This window comes from Saccopteryx leptura, chromosome 2, assembly GCF_036850995.1.
Source record: "Saccopteryx leptura isolate mSacLep1 chromosome 2, mSacLep1_pri_phased_curated, whole genome shotgun sequence".
Taxonomy (NCBI): Eukaryota; Metazoa; Chordata; class Mammalia; order Chiroptera; family Emballonuridae; genus Saccopteryx; species Saccopteryx leptura.
The window spans coordinates 351,240,264-351,259,756 of NC_089504.1; positions in this window are offsets into that span (position 1 = coordinate 351,240,264).

Below are 19,493 nucleotides of genomic sequence, written 5' to 3' on the forward strand. Positions count from 1 at the left end.
AAGAAGGATACCTCTTGCTCCTCACCCCTACTCCCACTCCAACACACACCACAGTGTTCCCTCCCCCAACAGATCGGGTTCCCCAGAAGACTGCCCAGGCTGTGCCCTTCCCAGCAGGCAGAATCCCCAGTTCCCCGCCCCCCCCCCCCCCGTGCCTGGGTGAGGGTCTGACTGCCCCCAACAGCCAATCTGTGCCCCTGCACCCCCCCCCCTTTAGGAGCTCCGGTCTCTACGGCACTTTGGGCCCTGGCCATCAGCCTTGGGTCTGGGCTGTGGCACCCCGAAATGTGTGCATGGATGGTTTTTCCACTGTCCCTGAGCTGGCAGAAGGTCTGGGCATGTGCCCTGGCCCTCTGGCTGGTCACAAACAAGCTGGTGGATTTCGAAAGCTATTTACTCCCTGGGTTCTGACGCACCCAGTTCACCACCAGGCAGGATCTAGTGCCCACGGATCTGATGTCAGACGGTGGCCTTGGCACAGCGCCATCCTTCCTGCCCACATGGCAGTGTGGCAGGGCCCACAAGGAGAAAGAGGAGCCCCAGAACCTTAGCTTCTTGAGTCAATACCATTTGGTTCTCGCTAGGCCTGCAAACATCAGCACCTTCTCGAAAATGATATTGTCAAAGAATAACAACAAGGGGAAGAATCGGCGCTATCAAGTGAAGACAGCAAATAAAACATGATAACCTTGTGTCTTTTAAAACAGTAATAAAATCATTTAGGCAGAGAGGGAAAACTGGAAATACTAAGTGATTATCTTTAGAAATTTATCAATCAACAAATATTTATTGAGCATCTACTATTTACCAGACGGTTCGAGGTGCTGAAGTTGTAATAGGAAGGAGACAAAAAAACCTTAGAGATTTTATATGCTAGAGAGTTAAAAGACAATAACAAGTTCAATATATAGTATGTCAAATAGTGAGAAGTACAGTGGAAAAGGGGCTATGGGCTATGGGGCGGGGTTGTAATTTTAATAGATTTTTTAAAGAGCAGTTTTAGCCTGACCTGGCGGTGGCGCAGTGGACAGAGCGTTGGACTGGGATGCGGAGGGTCCAGGTTTGAGTCCCCGAGGTTGCCAGCTTGAGCGCGGGCTCATCTGGTTTGAGCAAAGCTCATCAGCTTGGACCCAAGGTCACTGGCTCGAGCACGGGGTTATTTGGTCTGCTGAAGGCCCACGGTCAAGGCACATATGAGGAAGCAATCAATGAACAACTAAGGTCTCGCAATGCGCAATGAAAAACTAATGATGCTTCTCATCTCTCTCAGTTCCTGTCTGTCTCTGTCTATCCCTCTCTCTGACTCTCTCTTTGTCTCTGTAAAAAAAAAAAAAGGCAGTTTTAGATTTACAGAAAAAAAAGAAGAGGCCCTGGCCGGCTGGCTGGTGGACAGAACGCCGCCCCTGTGTGCCGAGGTTGCAGGTTCAATCCCCGGTCAGGGCACATAAGAGGCAGCTAGTGGGCGCACGGCCAAAAATGGAACAACTAAGAGGCACAGTGAGTCGGTATGTCTCTCTCTTTTTCCCTAACCCCCTCTCTCTTCCTCTCTCTCTCTTCTCTTTCAAATCAATGGAAAAAAGGTGTTTTTTTTAAAAGTAAAGAAAAAGAGTTTCCCTTAATGTTTCCCCTGTTACTGACATCCTATATAATAATGGTCCATCTTTATGATTGATAAACCAACAATGATGCATTATTATTAACTAAAGTCTACAGTTTATTAGATTTCCTTAGTTTACCTAATTTCCTTTGACTGTTCCAGGACCCCATCCGGGACACCGCCTTCTACTTAGGTGTCTAGTCTTCTCAGGCTCCTCCTGGATGTGACAGTTTCTCAGGCTTTCCTTTCTTTTGATGATCTTGACACTTCTGAGAAGTCCTGGTCAGGTGCCTGTCCTGGAATGTGCTGCATGGTTTTCTCATGATCAGACAAGGCTATGGGTTTCCGGGAGCAAGGTCACTTTTGCATCATGTATCACATCAAGGGTACATGCCATCAACATGATTTATGACTACTGATGTTGACTTTGATCACCTGACTGAAGTGGTGCTTGTCAGGTGTCTCCACTGAAAAGGTAGCCTCCCCCTCCCCCTCGCCATACTGTCTGTCCTCTTGGGGAGGAAGTCCTGCGGCAGCCCACACTAAAAGGGCGAGAGCCATGCTCCTCCACCTCCATATAGGGTGAAGTAGCTACACAAATTATTTGGAATTCTTCTGCATGAAAGTGTTGTCTCTTCTCCCCCATTTATAATGTAGTCAATCATTTATAACAGACTCTTGGATATTTATTATACATTTGGGTTATAACCCAATAATACTTTACTTTGTTGCCCAAATTATTCCAGCTTTGGCTATTGGGAGCTTTTTCACTTGGTTCCTGTGCCCTTTGACATGCCTCCCTCCAATCTGGGGGCAAATAAATGAATAGCTATTTCTCACCTCATAGAGTCCCCTAGGCCTGGCTCAGGCCATCCTCCTCGGGTCCAACCAACTTGGCTTCTCATAAGTTTTTTAGACCTAAGTAGATCATGCTAAAGACGGGATGGAAATTCACCAAAATCCCGCAGAATCAACCAGCGCTCCTGACCCTCTGGAAGGCTGAAACCTCAGGCCTTCCTGATGCCTCCTGCTCTCCACGCCCCGAGCCAGCGGGCCCACCTCCTTCTGCATACCTCCTAAACATCTCCTTAGTCCCCTCTTCTCTTCCTCCGTCCCACTGCTCCCTTCCTTATCACTCAGCGTCCCCAAGGTCTCTGTTCCTTGCTCTTGTCTCACTCCAAGTTTCCAGAGGTGCCAGGTGTACTTGTCTCGCCACTCCCTCCCCTGCTTAACCCCCTGCCGGCTATGGTCCCCAGGATGAAGCCCAAAGTCGGGAACTGTCTGCCTGGCCCAGCCCTCCCCAGCCTCACCTCCCAGGTTTCCCTTCCTCTGGGAGCAGCTGACAGGTCTGCCCAACACCTGCCGCCTCCCGCTGTGCCCTAACCCCGCCCCTCCCACCTACAGCTGTCTTCTTGCCTGGTTACAATTTATTGTGTTGTTGCCATCCTGACTTCCCATTCTTAAGGCGACCAATCGTCCTCCTTTAGGGAGGACAGTCCTTCTTTTGTAAGTTCCATCCTCTCTTGAAAAGTGTCCTCCTACATGTCCTCCTTTTTGATATTGGAAGACTAATCTGTAAATGTCCGTATTCGATCGATGCAGAGTCGATCCATTGTGTGTGATGTGACGTACTTGTATCTAAATGAGCACTTTTTTCTTACAATTATTATTAAAAATTAATAGGCATGTAAGCATAATTACAATATAAAATATTACAAATGTTTTTATTATGCATTTATCATATTATACTGTATTATTGTTGTAATAAATAAAATGTTTCCTTTATTTATGATAGTGTTTTCTTCAATTTATTTTTGTCCTCCTTTTCATTGTATATAAAAAAGTTGGTCACCTTACCATTCTGAGTCCTCAGGGTGCAGCCAGCTGGCCAGAGGCCTGGGCTTTTGTCTTCAGTCCTGGCTGCACCGCAATGTGGCTGGTCTGTTTGGAGTTTATCGGGAGTGGCTGTTGTGGGTGAAAGGTCGCCAAGGGAGGTCATGGATGGGGCTGAGACCCCTGGGCCCTCCCCTGGCACCACCACTGCTTACCTGACCCCCACGCCCTAGACAGACTCCGTGAGGGAGGACCCGGGTCTGGGTCCAGGGGCTGACACAGAAGACGTGCTTGGGAATTGTCCACTGACCATTGGGTTGAATGCTTGACTCTAAGTAGTAACCCTGAGTGATGTTTTTCTTTCTGTGTTTTCCAATTCTTAAAAATAATGTACATCCTCGTTTTTTAGAATGAAAAACAAAGATTTCCCTTGAAAAAACAATCATTCTTATTTAAATGTTGATTACAGAGAAACCCTTCCTGTATCTTCCAGAGCTGAACAGATGCCCACCCTGGGGCCCGCAATCCCTTCTGCATGTGTGTACCCAATAGAAATGCGTCCCTGCGTTCACAACGGTCAGGAACTGGAACCTTCACAGTGGCACTATTCATAACGACCAGGAACTGGAGGCCACCCCAGTGTCCATCCACAGTAGAATGGGTGAAAACGTTATGACAGAGCCGCACAATGGCAACTGACCAGCAAGGAGGGCAGTCGCCCCATACACAATATGAGCGAATCTCACAAACAGTATTGAGCAGGAGAAACCAAACACGAAAGAGTCCACGTATAGGGCTCCATTTGTGCACAGGTTAGGAGCAGGCGGAGGTAGCCTATGGGGCTAGCAGTCAGGAGAGAGGTCAACCCCACGGGGCGGGGGCGGGGAGGAAGCGGGGAAGGAAGTGCAGGTGTCCCGAGGGCCTTCTAGGTGTTGGTGAAGTGCTGTCTTTCAACAGCACCTGTCCGAAGAGCAGTAGAGAGCCTGTGTCAGAGAGGGCAGGTGTGAGGGGTCGCTGGGTTCTGTCCTGAAGTCTCTCGGCACCCGCGGTCCTCTGGGGAGGGCGGAGGAGGCTGTCTGTACTTCCTAGTCCCACCCTGACCCACCTGGCAGAAGGCAGGCAACAGGGGCACCTGCTTCTTCTCTCCCACTCCCGGGCAAGGGAGGCCAGGGGCTGCTCTGACCTTGCACCTCACCCCCAGGGCTCACGGAGCCCGGGCTCTAGGGGCTCAGGTTGCAGAGTCCGGGACCGGGAGGCAGTAATCAATCCGTGCCCAGCCGGTGAGGGGCGCGGATCCAGCGCCGCCCTCCGCCGGCCGTCCGCCCCGCACAGCGAGGTTATTTATAACCTCGGGTCGCATTACCTCCTGACCTTCAGCTGGGGCCCAGCGATCCGCTGTGATTAGCATCTCCTCGCCACCCACTGCGAACAAACAGCTCTCTGTGTGCCTGTGTGCCCTCCCCGCCCAGGCCTCGCTGCGGGGCCCTGCAGGAAGCAGGATGTTGACCCGGAGTCAGCGCCCTGTGGCTCTCTCGGGTGGACCCAGCCACGTGTGAGTTGGGGGTGGTGGGTGCGGTTTGGGGGAAGGTGCGAGAACTACTCTTGTTCTGTTGCTCGCCAGCTTGAAAGTGCGGGTCGAGTGTGGCAGAGAGTTTTATTCACAATGCGGGGCTCCCCAGCCTGGGTCTGCCTGGGGTGTGTGTCCCTCTTCAGAGCCCCAGGGAGGAGGCTGTGCTGGAGACTGGATCCCGCCCCCTACAGGCAGGTTCCCTGTAACCATACAAGACACACTGCATTCTCCACAGTACTGCCCTCCTTCCCAGACGGGAGCTGAAGCTCAGAGAGGGTGACTGGGCCAAGGTCACACAGCCACCAGGGCAAATCCCCAGCTCCTGGCAGATGTGATGCCAGAATCCTGATCATGACCCAGAGGAGCCATTGTAAAACGGGGCTGGAGGAGAGACGGGCCCGTTCATCCCTCCAACACATTTTGTTAAGCACCTGCTAGGTGCCAGGCACCACCGCAGGCAGAAGTCCTTACCACTGTGAGCTGTCAGTCTCAGGGACAGAGTCGGTCCCAGGGGCCTGGGGTCCCTTGATGGCAGCAGCTGAGGGTCTTGAGTCCTGGGAGGGAGACGGAGGTAGGGAGCAGGCGGGCCAGGCTGAGGGTGCGTTGTGGGACTGCAGCCTTGGGCTATTTGCTGCAGGCAGCCAAGGCCAACTGAGTGTGAACATCTCCAGCCCCGAAGGCTTCGTCTCCACAGTGGGCGCCCTCCCCTGCAGCTTCAAATGACCTTGCACCAGGGCAGAGGGTGGAAGCCTCACAGGGCACGCAATCTTGGCAGTCATCCTGGAGGAAGCCCCGGGACTGGCACCAGAGGAGAGGCTGGCACTGCCCAGAGCAGGGAGGAACCGAGTCAGGAGGTTCGAGGAGGGCAGTGACGAGGGAGGTAGGAGTCTGGAAGCTTCCTTGCTTTTGTGCCATGCTCTCAGACACTTCGAAGGAAGTGCTTGAAAGAACTTTGGCTGTGTGATTTGACTGTCCCCTCGCCCTCTCTGAGCCACAGTTTCCAAATAACAATGAAGAGATTGGCCGGGATGATCTCAGCTCTGGTTGCCTGGGGTTCTGGTCTAGGGACTGAGACCTGTCCAAGGGCACAGGCGTGGGGTGACTCAGGAGTGGCTGAAGCTGACCGCGGATAGCTCACTAGTGGTGCCCAACACCCCTGCTGGTGTGTGAGGAAGCGCCGTGTACACCTGTGCCTGTGTGAGCGTGTGGCCTTATGTATGGTGGGTGGCTGCAGAAAACATCACGTACACGGGAGGGAAGGTGTATCTTGGTGTGTGTGTGGGGGGGACTATTTAAGTTGAAGGAAAGCAGGTAGTGAGCGTATAGCTGGAGTGTGTGTGTATGTGGGGCCACACGTGTAGGTCCAGATACGTGTTTGGAGAGAGAGTGTGTGTGTGTGTGTGTGTGTGTGTGTGTGTGTGTGTGTTGGAGGAGTGTCTTAGGGGCGGGGGTGGCTTCAGAAAGCCTGAAGGTTCACTCTGAAAACCACCTCTGACCACATGGTCAGCGTGTGGCTGCCGGGCCCTGACCAGTCAATGAACTCAAGGTCTGGAAGAGTCAGCGGCTTTTCTGACCTCTGCCAAATGGGATATGAACACGGGGCCAGGCCTGGGCAGGGGGTGGAGGCGGGGAAGGTGGCAATGACTTCATGACCACTGGCTGCTGAGCAGCAGGGGGCGGGGGCAGGGAGCCAGGGCCTGGCTGAGGCAAGAGGACCTGCCCTGTTGGCCCTGTCTGGGTCAGGGCCTGGGGATCGGCTCTGGGGGGGAAGCAGCCCGGCCACAGGCTCACGCTCCTGGGGGCCCTTTGGTTCGTGGGGGCTGTGGTCATTATGCTAGGGCCGCCAGGATGGGACCCCTTAAGAACTGAGCACACTCCGAGAGCTTTCACAGTGATCCCATGGCAGCTCACAGCAAACCCACAAGGTAAGGGCTCTTCGCCCTATTGTACAGATGAGTAAACAGAGGCTCAGAGAGGCAAAGGGATGTGTCTGAAGCCACACAGCAGCGAGAATAAGTGGTGGAACTGGCCTGGGAACATGGGTTAGTGTGTTTCGCACTCCACCCCACAGCCAGGTGCGGTGGGGGTGAGGTGGGGGAGGTAGTCCTTAGAAACCACCCCTGTGTATGCCTTGAGTGGAGGCATTGAACTTCGCATCATTAGACCCGATGCTCCCCGTCCTACCCAGAAGGGCCTCCCTCTTTGGGGCCACCACAAGGAAACAGAGGCCTTGACCAATGTCAGGCCTTTCTCCAAGCACAAGCCAGAGGTTGGGCCCTCTCTGGGGTGGGACGCCTCGGTCTAGGCCGGGCCACCTTGACTAGCGGGGGCCAGGCCTGCATTGCTTCTTTGTGGGTTTGGAGAGGCCCCAAGATCACAGACCCGGGGGTGGGTATGAGCACTGTCTTTGTACCCAGAAGCTGAGATCAGCTTTTGGGGTGCCCTTTCTTCAGCCATTTACTAGTTTCCTTTAATAATAACTACCCCTGCCTACGCTTTCTAGTTCACAGTACTTTCACAAACATCCTTTCATTGAAGCCTCACAGCAGCCCTTTGATGAGGAGTTAATATGCCCACTTTATAGAACAAGGCACGGATGCGCTGGGAGGAGAGGAGGGAGGTTCTGGGCTCGGCCCAGGTCCCGGGCCTGGAAGTGGCCACCGCTGACTCGGGCATTCCCGAGCCCCCGTCCAGACGTGACTTCTCCAGGAGCAGGCCTCCATCGTGGGCCAGCGGTGTGACCAACTGTCGGCTGCCTTCGTCTGGGAGCACGGTGACAACCCAGCCTCCCCTCCTGCACGATGGGCGGAAAGCCACCTGGAGACACAGCGCTGGGCGGGGGTCACCCATTGGCTGCCCTTGGCACTGGGCCAGCAGTTCCCGGAACAGAAACCCATCCCCGGGGTGCCCAGGGCCAGCTAGCTGTTGCCAGGTTCTCATGCTTGTGGCAAAATGAAAAAAATAATAAAATAAAACAAGGACGATATAGTGAGGTTTTCATAAAGCTAGATCTATTCAACCTGAACTATGGCCCTCTATTGTGAGTGCACGTGTGTGTGCGCGCGCACGCGTTTAAAAGAGCCTTCCCTTTGACATTTCCTTTTAATGGTCTTAACTCGGCAAAGTAAAAAACTGGTGACCGTGTCGGATCCGAAGTGGTTTTTGTGGAAATGTCAGTGACCCGAGAAATGGAAAGACTAGGAGCCGCCAAGCTAGCTCCTAGTTCTGGGGGGGAGGGGGGGACCTGGCATGGAAGGGGTTGTTTTTAGTGGAGGGATGCTATCTGAGTAGTCGGAAAAACCCAGGAGGAGAGGGGGTGGGTCCTGGCCAGACGCAGCGCCCAGGCATCCCCGGGACACCCGGAGCAGAAAGAACATCGGAGGAGGAACCGCACAGGGAATTTTGAGAAGGGCCTCGGGGCCAAGTCTCTGAGCCTCGCAGAGCCAGAAGGAAATGTTCCCTTACACCGCCCCCTGCCTCCCCCGACGCCCTCAAGGCTGGTTCCGAAATAGCCCAGGCCCCGGAGGAGACGTCATGAGTCCAGCTGCCTGCCTGCCCCCCTGAAAAGGCACGTTGGTTCTGCCAAGGCCAAATATAGAGGGTCACAGGACGCCGTCAGGAATGGGGCTGGGGTGTCCCGCTGGCTCCTCCACTCCCAACCCATTCCCATCCCTTCTGAGGATCCACTAAGCCAGGCGGCTGGGAGGCCGGGCCTAGCTGGACCCATGTCCCAACCAGCCCTGATAGAAGGAGCGCCAGGCCTGGGCTGGGTGACGGCGTGGGGACACCCCTTCCTGGGGCTCTCAAAGCGCTTGTAGAAGCGTCAGGTTTCCCGGGATGCTGCAGAGATCAGGGGACAGGAACCGGGTGCCTCCTAGGTGGAACCACCCTGCCCTCCGTTCTTACCCACACAGACCAGGGCCATAAGGGGGTGTGGGAGGTGGGCAGGAGGGCGGGCAGCCAGGCTTAACCCCAGTAACTGCCGGCCGAATCGAATTGCAAATAATTAGTCCTGATTGCCAGGGTTGCCTCCACCCTCCACTCCCAGGAATTAAAAGTCAAAGGGCAGCGCTGCTGACGCAAATGTCAGGGAAGACATGCGGTTTGAACAGCTGGGATCTGGTTCCCCCGGCTCCGCCCGGCGCCCTGGACACCGAGGTGTCCCCCAGGCTGGGCCCCGGCGCACACGCGGGGAAGGGGGCTCCCGCTCCCTCTCTCTCCCGGTTCTAAGGTCAACAGAAATGCCCGTGAAATGGCGTTGCCAGTGCCTGGGGGACTGGGAGGTAGCAGCTCAGCGGCCGGTGAGCCCTGCTTCTTCCCTGCTCACCTTCCCCCCAAGAAAGGAAGAAACCTTTGCCCTCCCTGCCAGGGGCGGGGGGGGGGGGGAGCAGAGGAGGGACCAGGCTTGTGTAACTCACCATGCCCACCCTAGGTCGGCCCTAAGCGGGCACTCCAGGGTCAGCTGCACTGCGATCTGTGCGCCAGTGGTGCCCCCTAGCGGTCAATATGGGACTGGACCTTGGGCCAGGGCCGGGCCGGGGCCCCTGCATAGCCAGCCCAGCAGCCTCAGCCCAGGGCCAGGTCTGGGGATTTGATTTCGGGAAGGAGACGGCTGGCAGTTGGAGGTATTTTTGTGTGTGCTAAATTTTCCTAATTGAACTGGATCTTGGCCTAAATGTCCCACTAGTAACAAATCAGCGTCAACATGTCTAAGAACGCACTTGTCATCTTCGAGCCCTAAAACCTGCTCCTCCTCCTGACTTCCCTATTTCTATTAATAGCACCACCACCCTCCGAATCCCTCAGGCTCCAAGCGTGTGAGTCATCCTCACCTCCTCCCCGCACTGCCTTGGGTGTCTGGCCCTGCCTCCCCAAGCTCTGTGGGTCACCCTTCCATCCTTCTCCTTGGTACTCACTGCCGCGGTCCCAGTCGGCTGGCTTCTCACCTGACCTGCTGCCATCCTCAGCAGTGCCACTACGTCAGACCTGGGTGCATGACCGGCGCCCTCCACCTCTTGGCTGGGTGACCTTGGGCAAGTTAATTAACTTCTCTGAGCTCAGCTTCCTCAGCTGTAAAATGAGGATAATAATTAGTCCCTATCTCACAGAGCACTGCATGAATTAAACGTAGGTAAAAACTGCGTCACATAGGAGATACCCCGTGCGGTGAATGATTAGAAACCAGCCGGTCATGTCTTCTGTCTTACAGACTAGGAAACTGAGGCCCAGAGAGCTAGAATAAGAGCTAACATCTGGCACTGAGCAGCACATGTCTTTAGGCAGTTAGACAGATGTGAGCAGAGCCAGGACGATGGGCCAGCCTCAGCTGTGTTTTGGCTTCAGGACCAAAAGAACCCCAGCAAACCGAGGCCAGTGGTTCCACAGCTGACCTCAGGACCAGCTGCTTTGATTAAGGACCCCTCTGGTGCTGACCAATCAGTGGAGACCACAGCCCTGAAAGGACACACCTGGAGAGCTGATGACTATTCCTTTTTTAAATTTTTTAATTTTTTTATTCATTTTAGAGAGGAGAGAGAAAGGAAGGGAGAGAGAGAGAGAGAGGAGAGAGAGAGAGAGACAGAGAGAGAAGGTAGGGAGGAGCTGGAAACATCAACTCCCATATGTGCCTTGACCAGGCAAGCCCAGGGTTTCGAACCGGCAACCTCAGCATTTCCAGGTCGACGCTTTATCCACTGCGCCACCACAGGTCAGGCGATGACTATTCTATTGAATCCTCCCTGGGGCCTCCCCTAAAATCCCCATCCTTTAAAAGCCCTTAGGCCGGAGGCTCCAATTTCTCTTGCCCCTTCCAGTCCCCCAGGCAGGCTTCTCTTTTTCTTCTAAGCTCCTCCCTCATCTTTGCTTCTAACTTGTTTCCTAAAGCCCATTTCTTCTACCTCTGGGACTTTCTAAATAAACTTTCTCTTGTATTTTGAGTCTCGGCCCTGCGTTCTTTCCTAGCTGGAACGCACGTGCTGAGGATGATGAACCGAGCTCTTGTCTGACCCCACCAGCCTAACACCTGGTGCCTTTTTGTTCACACGCGGCTCAACACTGACAGCGGCTACCCAGCACCCCGCCTCCATCCCCACTGGCCTTGTGTGGGGGTCAGAGGCATAAGGGCGCCTGGCGTGGTGGCTTCCCGTCCAGGCCTGTTTTCTTAACAGTGACCCCACAATCGAGCGCCCGGTGTCCCACTGCAGCTGGGAGCCCTGTTCCAGGAAGAGATGTTCACCGGGGCTTTTTCCAACAGAGGGGACACAGCATGAAAAGCAGATAATCCGGGTCCTTGGACACCTTGGAGAACCAGGAAGACTGCGGTTCTCAAACAGGGACAATTTTGCTCTTGAGGGCCTCTGGCGATGCCTGGAGATAGTTTTGGTTGTTACAACTGGGGAGGGGGTATTGTGTCCTCTTGGTCTTTAGTAATTTAGATAGAGGCCAAGGATGTAGCTAAAAATCCTCCACGCACAGCGCATACCACACACAAAAAACAATAATGCCGACGAGGCAGAGAAAGCCTGGACTGTGAGCCGTCAGGCCCAGGGGAAGCCCTGCCTCACGGCCGCCTCAGGGACCCAGGGAAGCAACGCAAGTGAAGAACCCAGGACCGGGCGGCCTGATGCTCCAGGCTTGCCAGGGACCTTTCTTCCCCGAGGCCTTTCCTTGGCCTGGGACACTTAGCTGGTGGGTGGAGGTGGATGGGCACACACTGTGAGCATCACATGGCAATTTCCTAAGAGGATCTTGGTGTTTCTGCCCCACCCAGCGCAGGGCAGAGTTTCTAGAAGCAGCCTGGGTCAGGCACTCACTTATCAACCTGTGTGTGTGTGTGTGTGTGTGTGTGTGTGTGTGTGAGAGAGAGAGAGAGAGAGAGAGAGAGAGAGAGAGAGAGAGAGATATGAAAGCATCAACTTGTAGTTGCAGCACTGTAGTTGTTTATTGATTGCTTCTCATATATGCCTTGACTGGGAGGCGGGGGCTCCAGCTGAGCCAGTGACCCCTTGCTCAAGCCAATAACCTTGAGCTCAAGCCAGCAACCTTTGGGCTCAAGCCAGTGACCATGGGGTCATGTTTATGGATACCATGCTCAAGCCGGCGACCCCGCGCTCAAGCTGATGATCTTGGGGTTTCAAACCTAGGACCTCAGCATCCCAGGCCAGTACTCTATGCACTGCACTACCACTGGTTGAGGCAACCCTTTTCTTTTTCTTTTTAAATTGATTTTAGATAGAGAGGAAAGGAGAGAGAGACATCAATTTGTTGTTCCTCTTATTTATGCATTCATTGGTTGTTTCTTGTATGTGCCCTGACCATAACATTGGCGTATCCAGACAGAGCTCCAGCCAACTGAGCTATCCGGCCAGGGCCATCAACCCTTTCAACAAAGGAGAAGCAGGCGCTGGGAGGGGAAGCCCACCCTCCTGGGAGGTGCCCAGTGTGGGCACCTGGGCACTCGCCCTATCGTTTCCATCAGGCCTCCCTGCGATCCACCCACCCACCGCTTCCACTCGTGTCTGTGAGGCAGAGAGAAAGGGGAACGCGCTGGAGACAAGCGCCAGGTCTCCCTGCAGGAGGCCCCAGCCGGGAGGAGGGTCTGTCTGGCCGCAGCCCTGCACAGAGGCAGGATGGCCGAGGCCACCTCTGAGGGTGGCGTGGGACACCAGCCCTCCCGCACTCAGCTCAGCGGGCACCTGCTGCTCCTTCGGCCTCAAAAGCCACGGGCTCAAGTGTCTTCTCTACAAAAATTGGTCCCAAACATGTCACTCGCTGCCTTCTCCCCTGGGATGGGGCTGGTGGACCCAGATTGGAATCCCCACAGCCCGGCCCCTGAGCTCTGCTTTGCTGTTTACCCAGCTCAAGTATAAGTAGCTTATTGGATTATGGTCGGAGGAGGGTCGAAGCCTCGAGCCAAATGACAGAGGTGGGACCCTTAGACGCCCTGTCTGGCACCGCACATTTGTAGGGTCTGGAGGATTAAAACCACACCTCCCTCTCTGGGTCTCAGTGTCAGGCACCTGTTTAATGGGGGGACACCGCCACCTCCCAAACCTCAGCGAGGGTGTCAGGCTGGGGAGGGGGTGGGGCTTCTGTGTCTGGAAACCCAGCTGACTCTCCAACAAGCCCAGACACGACTGGCAGCTGTTTCTGGGAGGAGGCAGCAGTGGGGGACGGGCAGGCGCTGAGGGGAGCAGAGGACTGACTGAGCCGAGTTCAAAGGACCTAACAAAAGGGACCGTGGTACAGAAAGCAGACTGATGGCTGCCAGGTGGGAGGGCATGGGGCAGGGGCGAAAAAAGTGAAGGGCCTTAAAAAGTCCAAATTGGTAGTTACAGAATAGTCACAGGAATATCAGTACAGTACAGGGAATGCAGTCAAGAATACTGTAACGGCCCTGGCCGGTTGGCTCAGCGGTAGAGCGTCGGCCTAGCGTGCGGAGGACCCGGGTTCGATTCCCGGCCAGGGCACACAGGAGAAGCGCCCATTTGCTTCTCCACCCCTCCGCCGCACTTTCCTCTCTGTCTCTCTCTTCCCCTCCCGCAGCCAAGGCTCCATTGGAGCAAAGATGGCCCGGGCGCTGGGGATGGCTCTGTGGCCTCTGCCCCAGGCGCTAGAGTGGCTCTGGTCGCAATATGGCGACGCCCAGGATGGGCAGAGCATCGCCCCCTGGTGGGCAGAGCGTCGCCCCATGGTGGGCGTGCCGGGTGGATCCCGGTCGGGCGCATGCGGGAGTCTGTCTGACTGTCTCTCCCCGTTTCCAGCTTCAGAAAAATGGAAAAAAAAATAAAATAAAATAAAAAAAAAAAAAAAAAAAAGAATACTGTAACAACTCTGGTGTCAGATGGCACTACACAGGGGAGCGAGGGTTAAACTCATAAGTTATGTAAGTGTCCAGCCACTATCCTGTACAACCTGAAGGTAACACAAAATAACACTGCATGTCAACTGTAATCGAAATTTTATTAAAAATAAAAATAATAGCCCTGGCCAGATAGCTTAGCTGATTGGAGCATCACCCTGGAGCGCAGCAGAAGTTGCCTGTTCGATCCTCGGTCAGGGCATATACAGGAGCAGATGGGTCTTTCTGTCTCTATCTCTCTTTCTCTAAAATCAATAAACATTTTAAGTAAATAGATAAAATAATAAAAGGGGCTGTGCTGAGTTTCCAGGTAGGAGCTGCCTTCTTCCACGAGAGCCTCTTTGTGGGGGAAATATTTTTGTCTTGGTTGAAGTTTCTTCCCGACATGTACTCTTTACCTTTTAGCTTAGCTCTGCTGCAGGTGCACTGAGGAGACTGACCACACACCTGCCCCTGAGTCTCCCTGCTCCCCCATCCACTCCCTTCCGCCCCGGGGATGCGCAGAGGCTGCGGGCTGTCCTTCCTGTGCCCAGCTAGCCCTGCAGGGGCTCAGCAGCTCAGCGAGGGGCTCCGGACCAGGAGGGCTGCTCACCCAAGCTGTGATCTGATCCCATGAACTTCCAAAGTCTTAAAATAAGGAGGGCATGCTAGACCTGCTCACTTGTGTCATGTCATCTTTGCTTTAATAAATGAAACCATTACATTTGTTTATTTTCTTTTTCCAGTGACTCACCCCGAGTTAAATAAAATGTTCTGTGGTTTGAAACTTATCCGGGGAAACTCTGGCAGGGAAGAAGTCAGGGAACTCGCTAGTGTGGAAAGTAGCACAGCGGCCTTAGGGATGCTTTCATTCATTCAAACATTTGACAGATGTTGGTCAGCTGTTTTCTGTGTCAGGCATTGGGCTTTGATTCTAGAGAAACAAAGTATTTGAAATTGCCAATAGTCTTGTACATTTGGGAATGGGGAGACAGGAAGTGAAGAAACACAAAAATAATGTTCCAGGTACACCATGAATTAATAAAACTTTAACTCAGAAGGGGTGGGTGGGTGGAGGAGAGTATAGGGGGATAAATCGTCATAAATGAAACAAATTTTAATTAAAAAAAATAGAACTCAGAACTTCTCACTTTATAATCTGACATGACTACACACCACTAAATGATTTCAAGCCTGAAATCATTTGGTCGAATTGTCATCCTGAATAAAATTCTTGCTGGCTTTCCCATCTTGATTTTCTAGGGCTCATCTGGTACAGGAATGTAGGAACAATGAGAATGGAGAAAGAATGCGAAAGTCCAGAAATACCTTCCTTAAATAGCCATGTTATGGGCTGAATATGTGTGCGTGGCAAATACACAATGCGTGGTGTCCCTTAAGTACTCCTAACTTCTGAGGTAAGTATACCTACATGTTATGAAGTATGTAGCTCCAAATAATCAACAGGTTACATTGAGGTAGTATAAAATTTGAGATCCAATACCAGGTAGATCTAATGCCAGGCACTTTAAAGGGGTAAAAACATCAACCCTAAATACTTCCAATAAATCCCATCATGTGACTCCCATGTGACCCACACATGCCATAAAAGCCAGACTTAGATATATCTTTTTTTTTTTTTTTTTGGTGACAAAGAGAGAAGAGGACAGATAGGGACAGACAGGAAGGGAGAGAGATGAGGAGCATCAATTCTTCATTGTGGCACCTTTGTTGTTCATTGATTGCTTTCTCCCATGTGTCGTGACCGGGGGGGGGCTACAGCAGAGTGAGTGACCCCCTCCTCAAGCCAGCGATCCCACACTCAAGCTGGTGAGCCCTCACTCAAGCCGGCGACCTAGGGGTTTCGAACCTGGGTCCTCTGTGTCCCAGTCTGATGCTCCATCTACTGCATCACCGCCTCATCAGGCAAGATTCATGTATATCTTGTTCATTATTATTGACCTAGCACCTCATCTGGTAGTTGTCCAACAAATATCTGTGAAAGGAATGAATGGAAGGGAAGAAGAGAGAGAGATTTGGGTGGGGAGAAGCTTCTATAAGAGGAGGTCTTTAAGGAGAGATGTATGGGGGATTTCCTCTTCTACTGCCCCTTTCAGAGGCTAAAGACTAATTACCCCTCAGTGCTTGTTTAGAGTCATACTTGTATTTGGAAGAAAAAAAGAGAGAGAGACTTCATATTGGCATCAAGGGTATATTCACTGAAAAACTTCACTGATAGACTCCCACGTGATTTCCATGTGACTCCCTGTATGACTTCCAGTTCACCTTTTGTTTGAAATTCTTTCTGTTCTTTTATTTATTTCAAGGTACCAAAATTCTCTTTTGAGCATCTCAGGAGAACTATTTCTGACAAAGGTTCAGCCAATGCTGTTGTTCATTAGTTTTCTAGTTTCCTCCTAAGGACTTGGCAAGATCAGTGGTGCTAAATTCACATTATGATTCACCGCAGAAAAAAATATTCCCAAGTGTTATACTGAAGCAGTCTCCTAAACGAATATGCAAAACCATCATTTTGTGTACCCAAGGGATGCTCCCATCATCGAAGTTCTGGGCCCTGGACCCTGGGAGAGAGGCCAGGCAGCTGCTGCTCAGCTGGTCCCCCGAGGACCCTCATCCCTCTGGCTGTCCCATGTCCCTTACAGCTTTCCTGTCATTTTCCGACGCCACAAACCTTCCGATGTCCTCCCCCACAGGCTTCTCTACCAGGCCCTTCCCTTCCTGTCAGGTTTACACGACACTCCCAGTTGCTGGGATCCAGCTGGCCTGTCGCTTTTTTGCACAAGAGACTGGGCAAGGATGAAGAGACTCGGAACGGTGTGTGGGTGGTGGAAGTCTCCTTGTCACCGGGGGGTGGGGACAAAAGCTGTGTATAGGGCCTGTCAGCTGCAGTTTGACCCATTTAGACCCACCTGAGGGCCCAGGAGCAGCCCTGAGCCTTCTCAGGCGCTGAGCTCCCAGGGTCTGAGGAAGCCAGGTGCCACTGTGAGCCACCCTCCTCTCCAGGCGTGCGTGTGTGCGTGCACGTGTGTGCGTGCTCCTCAACGCCAGGGGAAGGCAGCAAGGGCCCTTGACCCTGTGCTCTCCCTGGCTTCCTGCCCCACCCCCAAAACCAGCCTCATCTCCCTCCTAGGGACCCTCACTACCCCCATCAATGTGGTGGCACTCCCTCTCTCCCTTCCCCACCAAGAGGACCCAACAGCTTCTTGCAGCTAACTCTGGTGGTGGGGTGGGGTATCACGCCGTAACCCCCACTCTTTTGCTCCTAATGTTTACAGTCATAGGATGCAAAGGGTTCCCAGAACTGGTCCCACTGGTCATTTTACAGAAGAGAAAACTGAGGGCCAGACAGATACAACAGCCTGAAGCCTGTGGCTCCTCGGAGCAGCCGGGTAGGGGTCTGAGTTTCCTGGCCAGAAGTCGGTGTCTGGCCACCTGGGGACAGCAGCCCCTCGGGGGTTAGTGCGCTGGCAGCCTCTGCGAGGAGACCAGAGTAGACGGGGGATTTACTCCTGTCACATCCCTCTCTCCCTCTAATCCTCACCCCTCCCTCCCCTTCTCAGCTGCAGTTATAAAATCCAGGAAATAAGTGTGGATTGATGGCCTATAAAGGGCTTAGTGAGCGCTGTGCCTGCTGAGTTATGTAACTCCTATTTATTATCGGCCTTGGATGAAGTTTCTATTGAAGCAACTCACTAAGCCGATTCCATGACATTTCCTTTTGCCTTGTTCGCAGAGGCGGATGCCGCAGAAGTTCCTCTGCCACTTCAAAGGCCAGGAATTGGAGGTGGAGAGGCTTTCCAACATTCCCTTCACCCCTTGGGCTGATGTTTCTCTCACCCACATCCAGCCCTGCGCCCTCAGCAGTGGTCCCAGGCTCTAGACCACCTGCCCTCCTTCTGGGTGCCTGGGCCACAGGCAGCTCCTGGTGAATGGAGTGAGGACTCAGGCTATGAGAACATAGAGGTGGCCAGCTAGGAAGGGCACTGAACAAGAGCCAAGAGTTCTAGTCCAATCTCGGCTGTTGAACAGCCACTCTAGGCCTCAGCATGGTTAGTCAAGTGAGCTAGTTTACCTTATCTGTAGCCAGAGCCCCAGTAGGCACCCTCCTGGACCTGGCTTGACCTGCCTTTGCTGGGGTGACAGCCCAGTGAGGAGGAAGGGGAGGCAGGAGGGGCTGGCAGACTTCGGGTGCTACTACCAACACAGCGCCACCTTGTGTTCAAAACTGAGCAGCTTCTCTTTAGCAAGGCAGCTTTCCAAACAAGTTCATTTCCTGGTCCCCCACCTCTTCTCTGCTCTGCGAAGGGATGTAATGGGAAACCAAGGATCTACTTGTCATCTCTAAGTCCTTCTCTTTATTCCCCCAAGTGATGTCACAGGGGTCCTAAGGAGAAGCTCTCTCAAGGGTCAGCTGCATCCTAAAGCAGCCTTTTGGAGACTTCTTCCCAGACTCAAGAAGGAAAAGATGAGCACCCAAGGGAACAGCAGGGCCCAAAAACTCGTGTACCTCCTCCCAATTAAGACACGTCCCTCCCATTCATGGAAGGCGTGTCCTGATGCTTCGGGGACAAACTGCTGCTTTAGACAAAACAGCTGGGTCTATAAAACAGAGTGGTTCAGGCTGCCATTAAGGATCTGGCTGGGCGTGAAGGTTACAGTTCATACAACCCCAAGGCACGTACACAGATGAGCCGCCCTTAAAGAATGTCACCCTAGAAGTAGCCTTAGAGCTCATCTGAGCCAAGCCCCAGCTTTTACAGGTAAGGAAAACTGAGGGTCTGGAGAGAGGAATGACTTGTGATGTGGGAGGGAGGGGACAGCACCCTCGCATCTATATCCTGACTTGGTTTGTTTTTTTGTTTTTTTTAAGAGGCAGAGATAGACAGGGACAGACAGACAGGAACGGAGAGAGATGAGAAGCATCAATCATCAGTTTCTCGTTGCGCGTTGCGACTTCTTAGTTGTTCATTGATTGCTCTCTCACATGTGCCTTGACCGTGGGCCTTCAGCAGACCGAGTAACCCCCCGCTGGAGCCAGCGACCTTGGGTCCAAGCTGGTGAGCTCTCTGCTCAAGCCAGATGAGCCCGCGCTCAAGCTGGCGACCTCGGGGTCTCGAACCTGGGTCCTTCTGCATCCCAGTCCGACGCTCTATCCACTGCGCCACCACCTGGTCAGGTACCTGACTTGGTTTTTGAGATGCTTTTGGCTCTTATCGTAGGGGGTTTGGAGGAAAGGGCTGTCACCCTGAGGCCCTGGAAACACAGCCTCAATATGGGCCAGGTGGTCCGATAAGCCCTCAGCTGGGTAGGGCACAGCACTGGTCTCTGCATCAGCCACGGCTGCCACAGGCACCTGCCTGATTCCGGCTCACCTCCAGCCCCGCTCCTCCACAAGGTCAAATGCAGGAGCCGCTAACAACCAACATCGGAGGCTTTTCTGGTGAGGAACACGTTCAACTTCCGCTCCTAGTTCTTTAGTTACAGCTCCATCCAGGTAAGCTCTCCAACATAGAGATTTAGACGGCCTACAAAAGCCTGTGTCCCCAGAAACATAACAGGCTGAAATGCAGCAAGAGGCAAGCAGCTGAAAGCCGCTCTGGGATTTGTCACTTGCCCGGGCCAGCTGAAGGTGA